Source organism: Diorhabda carinulata, chromosome 8, assembly GCF_026250575.1.
Source record: "Diorhabda carinulata isolate Delta chromosome 8, icDioCari1.1, whole genome shotgun sequence".
Taxonomy (NCBI): Eukaryota; Metazoa; Arthropoda; class Insecta; order Coleoptera; family Chrysomelidae; genus Diorhabda; species Diorhabda carinulata.
Window position 1 is genome coordinate 8,101,930 of NC_079467.1, and position 13,802 is coordinate 8,115,731.

The 13,802-nt window shown below is 32.5% G+C and overlaps 1 protein-coding gene across 2 annotated transcripts in view; it reads left to right on the forward strand.

Annotated features, from left to right (window-relative positions):
- Positions 1–13,802, forward strand: part of LOC130897507 (arrestin domain-containing protein 2-like) — a 295,987-nt gene that overhangs the window by 186,255 nt on the left and 95,930 nt on the right. The window lies entirely within an intron of this gene.

Sequence of the window (13,802 nt, forward strand, 5' to 3'; positions counted from 1 at the left end):
TACTTACGTAGGTAATGCATCATAATATGTTGGTGAAATCGAGCATTAGACTCTCTAATTTGTCACCCTTCTTTCTTAGTTGTGTTACTCACTTTCTTTTCTATTTCCTTGAGTTCGGTGGAAGTGTCTGGTTATAGTCTCCTCTTCTTCAGTGTAGAACCATGCATTTCACTTATTTTGTGTTTGGTTTTGACATTCACTTTGGTGTGTGTGTGTGTGTGTGTGTGTGTGTGTGTGTGTGTGTGTGTGTGTGAGTTGCCCATACTCTACAAAGAGCAAATTCGCATCCTTCTAAAAACGGCTTTAAAGAATTGATCAACTTGGTGAATTTATACCTACTCTAAATATAACTTATCTTTCTACATACTCGTATATTTAGTCTATCTAATTGGCAATCATTGTTGCTTTTTAATCCTGTTTGTCTAATAATTTTTACTGCTACTTCATTCTATGGATCAGTTTGTCGGCTTTCTCATTTGGATATTGAAAAGTCAAACTTTTTGGCAATTTCAACTGTTTCAATTCTTCGCCTGTTTAAACTCTCGGTAGATAACTTAGGTTCATAAACTAAAAAGCTTTGGTTACTCAATGATATCTCACTCGGCTTGAAACTTTTTAGATGACTTTAGGCTGCGGATGCGGGAGACTATTTTTCCAATGAATAGTCACAATCATCCTTTAGCTTCCCTGATTGTATTCATTAGGTAGTGGACGTGATCTTTGAATGACAGTTTCCAGCACATTCATCATATATGGCATAATTTCATGAATGGAAATATAATCGCTTGTTTCAAACAATAATTCTGTTATTGTAGTTTTTTTTTTCGTTTACACAAAAAAATTAAATTGATTACAAAAATTTTGGTTTAATAAATAACTGTGAGATAAATGAGGATAATAATTAGGAAGACACCAACCATATGCCATAATTATTTTTCTTATAATTATATGTTTAATCTATGTGGTTATGTGAATTCTTGATTTATATTACAATTCTGTAGGTTATTTATTATGAATATTAACTATTGCTTAATAATCAAACAATTTCTTAATTTCTTACGACTCGATAATTTGTTCACACCTCCACGTTTATGAAATATGAAATGAAATATTGTACTCAGTACTTTTCCGTGATTTATTTTTCGATACGTTCACTACCAAACTTTATTTTAATGATAATTTTATGCTGGTATTTGATAGCTATCGCAGAATATGCAAAAATTGCAAGAACATTATGCAAATCCGCAGCATTCACAATGTCTTGGGTATCGATTATTGATTACAATTTCTAATAAAACTTTAAGTTTTTAGTTGGCCAACAAAACATGAACATGGAATTCGGCTCATTCGATTCCGATTAGGCGATAAATAATTTTACAGGTCGAAATATTAACATCATACTTTCTTCATACCGTTAATACAAAGGAGGTTTAAGAGAAAAGTAATTGCAAGAGAATACAATAATATATATTTTATGAATAAACTTTGAAATTTCATTTATACAGAAAACTCTTTGAAGAGAGACGTGGATACATTTATGTCTCAACCCCAACATTCTTTTTTGTTTCAAATACAACAATCCAACTGCATCACATTTTTCTTTCTGCTTTAGCCGCAGCATTACCATTTTTAGGGAATGAAAGGTTTGATCGTGAGAACAGCTTTTCCTTTCAACGAGTTCGATGGTATAATCGTCCACTTAACCTAACCTAACCTAATCATCGTAATTTTCTTGGACGTGAGCTAAGATGTCATCATAAATCACTACTTCATTTTTAAGTCATCTTCGTCTCATTCAAGTCATTATAAATACTTTCATGATCACAATTTTCAAATCCTGGAGTTTGATTCGTGAGTTCAACTATTAGAACTATTACAAATTGGTTCGGGAGTTCTTCAGGTGTGAGAGTAGTGTATATTGGCATATTCATTCCTTTATAGATTTGCTTCCATCATCTTATTGCCCAAACAGAACCATACGTAAAAATGACTTCATATAGAGCTGTTTAAAGTTTTTAATAATTTCTTGGTCTATCGGTTGGCAAACAGAGGAAAAAACAGCTGGGCTTGCTGTTTCCTTAATTTACCAAAACATTTGAAGGGTGAATTGGTGCATGATCAGAATCAGAATATTCCCAGAGGGTCGATATGAATACCGTGTCATACCTTTGGACAAAAATTCTAGAATTTACCAAGTTAATTTCACTCCTTCAAAGCACTGTAAGTCATTAGCTTTTCCTATGACAAGCAAAAGTAGTTCCATTTTTGTAACTACATACCACTGCAGTGATGAAGAATTTGCTTACCTCAAAATTTACTTTGTGTGCATTATCGAGATTGCGGTTTTTGGAGTCTTTCTTACTAAACAAACTTAGTAAAGAATTTTTCTGCTGTTTCAGTGTTAGCAGAAAGCTTTTAAACCTAGATATCCTACTCTCTAATACCATGTTTAAATTTAGTTAGCTTCACAACGTTAATACAGAATCATTAGTCATTAGCTAGAAGTGCTTTTTCACAATTTATCAGACTAGTTATCATACTCTGAGCCATTGGTCGTGATATGTTCTTACAAGATCATGGTTGCTTGTCACATTATTCCATATTTCTCTGACCCGACACCAGACACAAGACACAAAATTTTATTCAATATTTTGTGACTTGTTTATAAATGATGATAACAAAACTAAGTAACTAACGAAGTGAATAAGTGGTCAGTGTATGACTGTAAATAATCATATCTGCTACCACCTTCGTTGATGGATAGGTTGGTTGTTAAAATAAAAGTAACTGGATATCTCCTGAAAATTGCAACCTGCACGCAATCAAAATTGCACCAAACCGATGATGTTACAAGTGCGAGGTCTTGCATGAAACAATCAGCTGAACTTCATCTGCACATGCTTTTTATCAAGAAATATTGCATCTTACATTGCATTGCACGGTGTATCGCATCATGTCAGCTTTACATGGTGCCAAAAATTGCGGCCAATTTTTTCCAAAGTCCAAATATTTGATAGAGTGAAATGAAACTGAAAAGTGAAATAAATAAGTAAAAATTGATCAATAAAGATATCTGCTGCTTCTTCGTTTTTGCAGCCTCATGGACAGGTGGGTTGTTATACGAAAAGTAACTAGATTTCTCCCTAGAATTGCAAGTTGCACGCAATAAAAATGGCATCTAATCGTTAATATTGCAAGTGCGATATTTTTCATTAAACAATCAGCCGAACTTAATCTATACATGATTTTGATCAATAAATATTGTTTTTATATTGCGTTGCAAGTTGTATTGCATCATGTCAAACGGCTTTTAATAATACGAAAGTCACAAAGAATTTTAATTGTGGCATATACTTAAATAACAGTGGTAAACGGTAAAGTGTCCACTGTTATCACAGGGACAAAATCAACCTCGTAGACCAACGTCTAGAATCTTCTACGGCTTAATAATAAAGACAGAGGTACAGTACAAGTTTAAAATGCAGGTTGTCAGTGCCAGAATTTGGATTTTCGAAAGTATATTCTATCTAGCCTTCAATTATCTATTCATAAATAGAGAAAAAAGAAAATCCAATAGAAGCAGAAAGCATGTCCGAAATCCAAATAAGATTTCGTAATGGAATCGCCCAACTAATTGATAGAGACCAATTTTGACAATACTGATGATGGGAACATAAGCAGAAGATTCTTTGAGAACCCGGAACTGACATCATTACAATTAGTTTCAAGCTGATGTATAGGTATAAAGTTATTTTATAATGTACGACCATCAAATATGACCAATACGTTTATAACACAGTGAGATTATCTTTGTAATTCTACGGATGACATACAATGCCTCCTATCTTGCATCGAATATTGATTCATTATTGCCAAATTAAAAGTAACTCGCTACTTATTATTGGGTAATTATTGAAAGAGACAGCAAAAGCCCGGCAAGCCTTTCCGGTCATACCAGCTCATCTTTGCCAAAAAATTTTCGAGGAAAGAATGTGATGTAAACATATTAAATATGCTTCCCGTCAATAATTCCTTTCTGATATAATAGAAATGTTAAGATCGTGAGATCTGCCTTACAAAATAGAGAGCCCATGGAGGAACGCTCTCAAAGTGAGAGTGTGAGTGTGTTAGTTTTTTGTTATATATATATAGGTGATAATTAAGTTTTGAGATAGACAAATAAAAACAAATATTTATAATTGGATATGGCTTCATTGTTTTCTTCCAAAATACTTTCTATTGATATCAATACACTTTTGCATGGATTTGAACAAATTGTCGAAGCAATTTTTCCATTCCGATTGAGGTAATAAGAAGAAATCGGGTGCCAAACAAGGATTACCCATCAATTCGATCTTTTGACTGTTAAAAAACGTTTTTTGTGATGTGTGAGAGCTCGTATTGTCGAAGTGCAGAATGATTGGTTTCCTTTATTTTTCGAACAACTCTGGCCATTAATGCTGGTATACCAGAATTGACCGTTCTATGTTACTCTAATATCCAGTTATTCCAAAAAAATAAGCGAGAATTTGCTTCGAAGTGCTTCATGCGCTAACAGCTTTTGTTGGATTTGACTCTCCTTGAAAGACCCACAAAGTTTTGTCTTTTGAAGCACTGAGATTGAATTTTTTTAGTACTTTTTTTCACCAAATTATGCTGTATCCAAAGCGAACAAATCTTATTATCGGTAATATTAAATGTATGCGAGTGTAACTAATGCCCAGTATGCCTCGATCTCACGGTATGTCACATGACGATATTGCAATTTCAGTATACACACAGCATCGATGTTTTCTAGCACAACAGTCCATTTTAGACGAACTTCCCGAAGTTCATCATATAGGGAAGTACAACCACGTCTGCATTCGGAAAACCAGCGATATGACCGGGCGCTGGATGAAGTTGAGTTTGCAAAATGTGACAATTATGATTCTTAATGTTACTGAGTCAAAGTTTTTGTTTTACACCCCACACTCTTAAACATCTAGTGAATGAACTCAACATATGCTTTGGTATCATTAAAACGATTCAGTCAGAATATCCAATGGATTTTTATTATTGAAGATACAGCTAGTCAAGTAAAACAACAGGAAACTTCAAAATAAACAATAATTATTTATAAAAAAATATTTATTTTGAAAGAGCAAAGAAATTATAATTATCAATTTTTTCTATTCTGACAATCGTATTTACACATTTACTTAAAGAAATAGAATCAATACGTGATTTCTTACAAGAGCATGTCATTTTCTTACAATTGGATGTACATTTACGCGGTTGAATCAACAATTCCGGTAGTGCTTGGTAATTTGTCATGGGAAGAAATTACCATCCTTCCTTTCATAACTAAGAAGGTGTAATTAAGGCTGTAGTTGAGTTTTGTCAGCATTCGCCCATACATATGTTTGTACTGAAGCTTTTAATATAGAGCATCTGATGTGCAAATAACTTTTCATTCATTTAAGAAATTAACTTATACCAAAGTTTGCCAAGTATTCGGTAATTGACCTTTTTTGAAAACTGTTCAATTAAAATTTAATCACATTAATACCCATCTGATATTACTTTGGTATTTAATATTTCTTTTCGAAGTTGTTTAGCTATTTGGAAAGTGTGGTTTGTTGCTTTAACGGTACGAATATGTTCAATTACTTCTTTTTCGGTAAGTTCAGCTAATCGCTTGGCCAAGAAGAGTGAGATGTTAATTTATGTTTCAGTTCATCAAGTAGCTTCTCAAATGCCTCTATATCATGTGGTATATTACTTGAAATATTCCTGCTGGATTTTCAGAATTTTTTGGTAGTTCCAAACAATCATGATAACAATGTTTATGACCCTCACTTCCATGACAAATAAATCATCTGGTTATTCGCAAGTGCCAAGTTTGTGATAACATCATCTTGTTTTTTTGGGCAGTATTTAAAATTTGTTCTGCTGCTAAAATTTCAAAACATAAAAAAGAATTTTGTTCTCATTTCTTGTTTGTTTACAACAAAGTGAACATTTTTGATTTGTGTCAAGTTATAATTCACTTCTTGATGACCAGCGAACAAGTTGGCTACCTGAAACATTCTGTAGAGGAGGTGGAAGTAGAGGTATTCTCCTGCTTCAATAATGCTAATTCTCGACGTCTTATTTTCTCTTCACTTATATAAGCAATACAAGCTCGATGCTAAGAAAAATTGTGTACAGTAAAGTCTGTATCACTTTCTATTTTTTTACTAATATCATCTTTTCTGCGATCTGCTGCTTTTTGAATACTAATAAAAGTTTGTGGTTTTGTATTTTCACTAAATCAACCGTTTTATTACGGAACAAATATGACTATTCGTTTAGTTTTCGATTCTTTACATTTATCACTTGTAGTGACATAGTGCGCGCTTTTATTCAAATAAAACACTAGACAGCAAAAAAGCTTAAATTCTCTCAGATTCTATTTCTACTCCAAGCGCTATGACTCAGCAACGTGCCGAGCAAAGAGAAGGGTTGCTGAAAAGCACAGCAACATGTGATTTTCTATTATTTAGGGTCTCAAGTAAAAGAAATTGAGCATAGTCACATTTTGCATACTCAACTCCATCCAGCACCTAGACTAATACACGGTGGCTCGAGATGGTGCTTCATCACCAAAATTCGCAGCGAACGGATATGCACACTGCTGTTAGTTTAATCCACGTCGAAAGTCATAGGAAATCATTGCACGCCATTTTAATTCCATTCAAGTATCTCTAAACAACTCAAATAACACTAGTATGACTACACGTTCTGAGTATCTTCATCATTAAAAATGTATATTTGTATATGTAATGTGTAAATGAATTAAAAAACATTAGTGTACTCGAAAGTTTTTACTTTAATTTAACACGGTACTAACAAATAACTGATTAAAATCAACAAATATTTTTTACCGCCTAAATAATTAAAATATAAGTATGTTCCCTGTTTCAAATCTGCTGTTTCTACTTCAGGAACTAATAACTTTTAAAAATTTAGTTTCACATTTCACGCCATATTTTGCACAAATTCAAATTTTATGTTAGTTTTCGAGCAACATGCTTTTAGAAAGTTAGCACATATGGGTACAACCAAATGATAAAAATTTATAATTAAGCGACGATAAGTTTTGCTGTCAGAAAAGAAATATTGATAACTGCCCATATACTTAGTATTTGATAGATGCATTATTTGGATCTCGATCTTTATTGTAGAAAGTGATTAACTACATGAATTTTGATTAACTCCTTATGTAAATTATCTGCCAATCGATTTGAAGTATGTTACGTGAGAAGCCGCTAGGCAAGGCCAAACGCATTTTACGTAAGTAGAAATATTTCAACCATTTCAATAACGACGCAAGATAAGCAATAAAATCAGAAGAAAGTGGTCTTATGACATGTTAATACGAAATTATTTAAGGCAATTAAATTGATCTGAAAGTTTATTTAATTTAACAGACCTCATTTTTGATAAATTTAACAAGAAAACCGCACAGACAACGTTAATTATGCTGGTACTGATATTACTGATTATTATGTAGCTGTATGATATTAACTTACATAAGATGTTTTTTGGACGTTAATGGATTTTTTCGACATATACGATTTTATTGTTTAAATGATAAACTCAATGGAACAGCTATACAAATTTCATTTATTAAAAAATATCATGCCCACATTATAATATGAATTTAGTGAACTCATTTTTTTAATTGTCGATACCCTCCACTGTATTGATTTGAATATTTCAAAGTGGCGAAAAGAAAACGTGTTATTATTATTATCCTTCATTTATCAGTGTTATTTAGATAGTTTTGGTTCTAATAGTAGAAATAAAGCTTCTCGGAACGACAATATGAGTAACATTGAAATTCGGAAATCAATAACGGCTAGTAGTGAAAAATTTCCTATATTTCCGAAAAAAGTACCCTATTTATTTTATCCGACTGTTGATACACAAGAAAAATGTGAATCACCAAGTACTATGTATTTCACATCTTTATCGCAGTCTTTACTATACTTAACAACTTTTCTTTATAGAAAATTTGCAATACTAAAACTTTTCAAATATCTCATCAATAACTTAATTAGATTTCTTACGTCCAGGAATTGAACCATATAGGAAGGTTTTTTTCAAATCCAACACATATGTCACGATTATCGAAAATATTACTTTCATAGTATCTGTGGATAATTAATTCAAATCTAACACAAAATTTAATTGAATTCGTGATTTTATTTCAATATATACCGAATCTTCGACATATTTTCATTATTGCTATATGAGTATTTATTTGATTGATCTTGATAACGCATATTCTATGTATTTATGAAGATGGACTTGGGAATTTTCGTATCTTTTCATATTCCAACTATGGTGCTGACCCTTGTTTCCATCCAGGCTTCATGATCAACAAAAAGTAAACAGGGAAAACAATATTATGCAACTACAAATTCAATCATTTTTGGAAAAAGCATCTGGAGGAAATCTTTTTGTGTAGTTTGTCGTCATACAGCTTTTTTCATAATATCTGTTAAACACAATATCATACACACACGCACACACACACAATCGTCGCGCCCTAAAGAACTGGGTAGTCCGAAAAGCTGCAATAAAATATATCCACCAGAAAAATCGAGAAAGAAGTATAAGGCACCATATCAATACCTCAAAAATGGTGCTAAATACACACCAGTACTCCATTTTGAGAAACCGAAAAATTTATACAAGTTTTTGAAATAGTGTTCATTATCCTAATGAACACTTTTTACTACTCAATTTCTATGAATCATTGATAATTTGATGATGTTAATGGAAGTTTGTAGTTGAAACCTGATGATTATGGGGTGTGTTCTAAGCAAATAAGCTACACATTTGAATGGCATAAATTATTAACACCCAAGGAAAGTAAGTTGACTTATAACTTGTGTTGAACACACTGTTTACACTACTACTACACCTGACGCGGGTTTTGATAACCAATCTATCGTCTTCAGAGACTGAAGGTAAACTGTTTCATTTGATTCATAACAGTTGATACACACTGGAAAACTGATAGCAACCGTTTTTTGGAATAGACAAGAGATTGTGTCTATCGCTTATCTTCAAGAAGGTAAAATGATAACATCATTTCTTGATAAGGTAAAGGGGAAAATTGCAAAAAGCGATCCCATTGAAAAAAAAAGCAAATGCTTGTTTATCAGAACAGCGCACTTTATCACACTTCTGTGATCGCCATGATCAAAATTCATAAATTACAGTACAAATTGGTTGACTCTTCGTAATTCACCAGATCTGGCCTCCAGTGACTTTTTCCTATTTCTTAACAACAAAGTTTCACATGCAGGAGATATATTTTTAGACGAGAACGTTATCGCATACATAAACAACTCTTTTGAGAAAAAATTCTACCATTATTTGGAAGGGTTAAAAGTTTAGAGCACAACTGAACTATAAAGTAGACTATGTTGAAAAATAAAAATGTTTATCGAAAAAAATGATTTTTTTCTTTGTTAGCTCGGAAACTTTCCAAACATTATAATGTTTCAGAAATACGCCCTTCTGTATCATGGTATATTTTGATGTATTCAGATACGTTTTTCACATATACAAATGGTACTACGTTCTGGAATGGTATGTATAATGGTAAAAGACGTAAAAAGTTTTTTTCAATATATTTGATTATATTACAAAAGCATTTTCTAGTTATCGAGTTATCCCGAAGTTGTTGTGGAATATTTCAAAAATAGATTTAACACAAAAATTTGTTGTAAGCAGACGCACACTTTTTATGAATCTATTAAAAAATCCTATATTTACGCTCCTCCTCATGTATATTACAGAACCAATTTTGTTCCTGTGTTTTCAATTTCACATCCTTTTTTCCAATAGTCTTTCTGTTATATTTGCCTTCTAGTCACGTTATTATCGTTATTCTTTTTTGACTTTCTTTTTCTAATATTTTATCTCTTTTTTATATGCACTCTTGACATTCTCTAGAAGTTACAACCAAAGGGTTTTATTTCTTCTAGTTTTTCACTTATCTTTGGTATAAGATCTGGCCCTAACAATTTTTTTTAAAAGGGAAGGGTATGTCTACATTTTCTTCCAGAGTAATGTTTTTGCCTTGTGTAAATTTCTTTTGATTTCTGTAACTTGTGCTGAGACTGTCGAAGAAATATTTCTCTCAGATATTTGTGTTTGTATTTCTGTAGATGGAAGGATTTGGTCTACTACAGTAACAATATCATGAACCCTTTTTTCTGTGGTAGGTAGACTGGGCTCATCTATTTCAGTCATAGATTAGTCCAAAAATTATCACAAAATCATGCGTAACGATATAATGCTACTAACTTTTATTATTTACCAACCTTTCTGAGTTTCCTTAGAGTTTAGTTGTTGCCTCGTTAATTTTATGTATCTAGTGAAGTTTCGAATATAATTAGAATTGATGTGTTCTAGTAAATGTTCGGTTTATCTGATTCTTAAATTAAAATAATTGCGTTCTTTAGATCACTTTATCCATAACATCTGTAATAGTAGTTAACGTAACGAGTCCCGAAAGTGGTCTTTTACTGGACGAGTGGACAAATTGCAGGGCGAGCCCACTTTCGGGACTGGACTATGTTCCGACTATGAAAGTGTGGATTCTGATATAGAACTTGCTGCAAATAACGCAATACAAACCCTAGTACTCGCTAAATCCCGCAATTGATACGAAAAAGAATATAAGCGATTCGAAGACTAGTGCTGTTCAAAAAAAGTCCGTGATATATCGGAGAAAATTTTATTAGCTTATTTTGCTGGGAAAGCTGAAAAAGAAAAGGCATCATCATTATGAACACATTATGGTATGCTGAGAACAATGATATCTGTGAAGAAAAATGTGGACATATGTAAATATTGGTTTTTTTGAAGAGGAAAAGTGAAGGTAACGTTTCTACAAAAAATTCGATTGAAATTGAAAACTACAATTCTTCAATTACCTCAACGTCGCGTCAGCTGTAATAAACATCACTAATTGTACAGGTGTTGTGTTTAATTATTATAATAAATGAGGTTTAATTTTTTATTCATGAGTTCATTCCACTAGTGCGGTAAAGTAACTTTTCCGCACTTTAGTGGACTTTTTTTGAACTGCACCAGTCTTCGAATCGCTTATATTCTTTTTCGTATCTATTGCGGAATTTAGCGTGTACTAGGGTTTGTATTGCGTAATTTGCAGCAAGTTCTATATCAGAATCCACACTTCCATAGTCGGAACTCATGTCGATACAATTATACCAAACTGAAGTGAACGCGTCAAAATTACAAAATAAATCAACAATGAGCGCAACGATTGCTTGTTACATAATTCTAATATCATTAATTTCAGGAATATTGACTAATTTTGAGTAAATAATTAACATTATTAGTAGTAGGTAAAATAATGTACTATATTCGTATCGTAAATTCATATTACGATATTCAATGGGTTATCAAACTCGGCCTAACGGCCGATAAATTGCCCATCTCATTTCGTAATATAACACGACAAAATAAACCAGAAAGTACTAATTTCTAGCCCGTTTAAAATAAATGTTTACGACTATAGAAAGTGAACATGAGTTTAAAAGTGCTGTACTTGTATTAGTGAGTGAATCAATTGCTTCAAATACATCATTATCGTCTTGTATTTTCAAAGCAGTCTCTGTATATTTTTTAGTAATGCTTTAGTAATTTCGTACCAATTTTTAATACTTTTGTGTATTTCGCCTTGGATAGCTATGTCGGTACAACATTTTGAATAATATGAGCCTTTATTGCAAGATAAAAGACTTTAAATTGGTAAAATAATTATTTATATCCCCTATTTTTCATATCGGAGCGTTTATTTCTTTCGACATTTGCGTTTGCGTGTATTTTTCAGCACTTTTTGAAGAGGTTCAGGAAAATTTTCTTGTTTAAATGTAATCCTAAATTTCCTTTTCTCCATTTATATACTTCATTTCCAAACGACCTTCATTGGATGAGAAACTCCTACATACAGTGGTTGTAGAATGTGCTTAGATTTTGGATAGGGGACATTAATTTAAGTTTCTTTGGCTCTGCAAAATTCAGTTAATGGTGAGAGGCGCGCCCATCAATATAAAGAAAAAACATTTCTTTCTACTAAGTATGAATAGAAAACGTTAGTAACATATTCAAAAAAGGTTCTGTAGTCATCCAACTATTTTCAGATCTACTAATATCTTAGGATTGTGGCAAAGAAACAGTCAATAACTGAGGGACTCTCTTTAAATTGACCATAACAATAAGAGGATCCAATTCCCCTTCTGCTTGGCAAAACCAAGTCATCACAATTGCATACATTCTACATATTATTTTGTCTTAAATACTATATGAACTCTGCAAACTATCGACGTATTTCCGTTTCTGACAGTAACGCGCAATTTTTTTAAGTCTTGGAATACTCATGAAGCTCATCTCAGGATGCCTTCTTTGAAAAGATTCCAGTCAGTGCCGTCTCAGTCGATCGTTAACAAATGAGTCATACTTTTTTGACAGCTACTATGAGTAATATTTAGACACTATCCGAAAGCTGATAACTTGTTAATGGAAAATCTTTGCTACCCAAGTAGGAAATGCATATGACGAAATTTTGCTCTCCAATTTGTAAGTTTTCCTCCACATTTATCTGCAAGTGATATTAAGAAACTTCAACAGTTTTAGCTGCTATTATAATTGGCTAACCTTCTTTTGGCTACCTTAATCACTTTTCATATATTCTTCGTCATAATTGAAACGAATCAACTATATCAAAGATACCCAGGTATGGTCACCTAATGACCTAGTATTCGTTACTACAATTTAGCACTTTCAAAATTATCTACAGTCTATATCAGGGATTCCCAAACCATTTTAGGCAAGAGACCCCTTTTTCTAACTGAACTGATATCTCAGACCCCCGTAATTACTTTACAGTAATTACGGGGTAATTAATTTTTTTTCTATTGATACAAATTACTACCAATTTGAAACTTTGCGGTTGGTTAAGTGAGTGAACTTAACATTCTTTAGTCATCAAAACTTATCAAAATAAATACAATAAACCTCAGTATATATCAAGTGTAATTAATAATTATTAATACAAGTTACGTAGGAATCTAGCTAAATTCGGTTCAATATTGGTGAGTTACAGCCACGTTCGTTTGATTTTCAAACGGTACCTTTGTTTTGTCAAAATGTTTGTAACCACACTGAAGCCTTTTTTCTGACAAGAATTTCTGATAGCCTTGGTTGAACTTCTCCTTAAGCTCCTCGTCTGTGCTGATGGTAATTATGGAAGTTTGAAAGATTTTTGCGATTTCAGAGTGGAGCTCAGCGAGGCTAAATTTTTTTTTGGAAAAATCGCGGCGACAGTTTCGAAGAGCATACATTATGTATATTGCCCTTTCGATTCGCTTTTTAAAAGCTCTGTACAACTTTTTTTGCCCGAGAAACCTACAGTATTATCATTCAAGTTCCGACGAAATTGAAAACGCAAATGCACTTTTAACATAAGTGCAAGCGTGTCCTATAGTCAAATATCCGGAGAATTTTTGGACTTTATCATAATCTCGTTCGGGTTAAATTGCGTATATGCACCTAAAACAGTGCAAGTCAAAACATGCCTAAAGATTTATATGTTTGAACACATTATATTATCTTACAGGAATTTTTCATGCTTTTTAACTAGTCAAATTATTCATCTTCTACGAACGTGTACACGCTTATCGATTGTTAAGTTTTTTTTAAAAGTACACGAATGATACTTCCTACTAAAA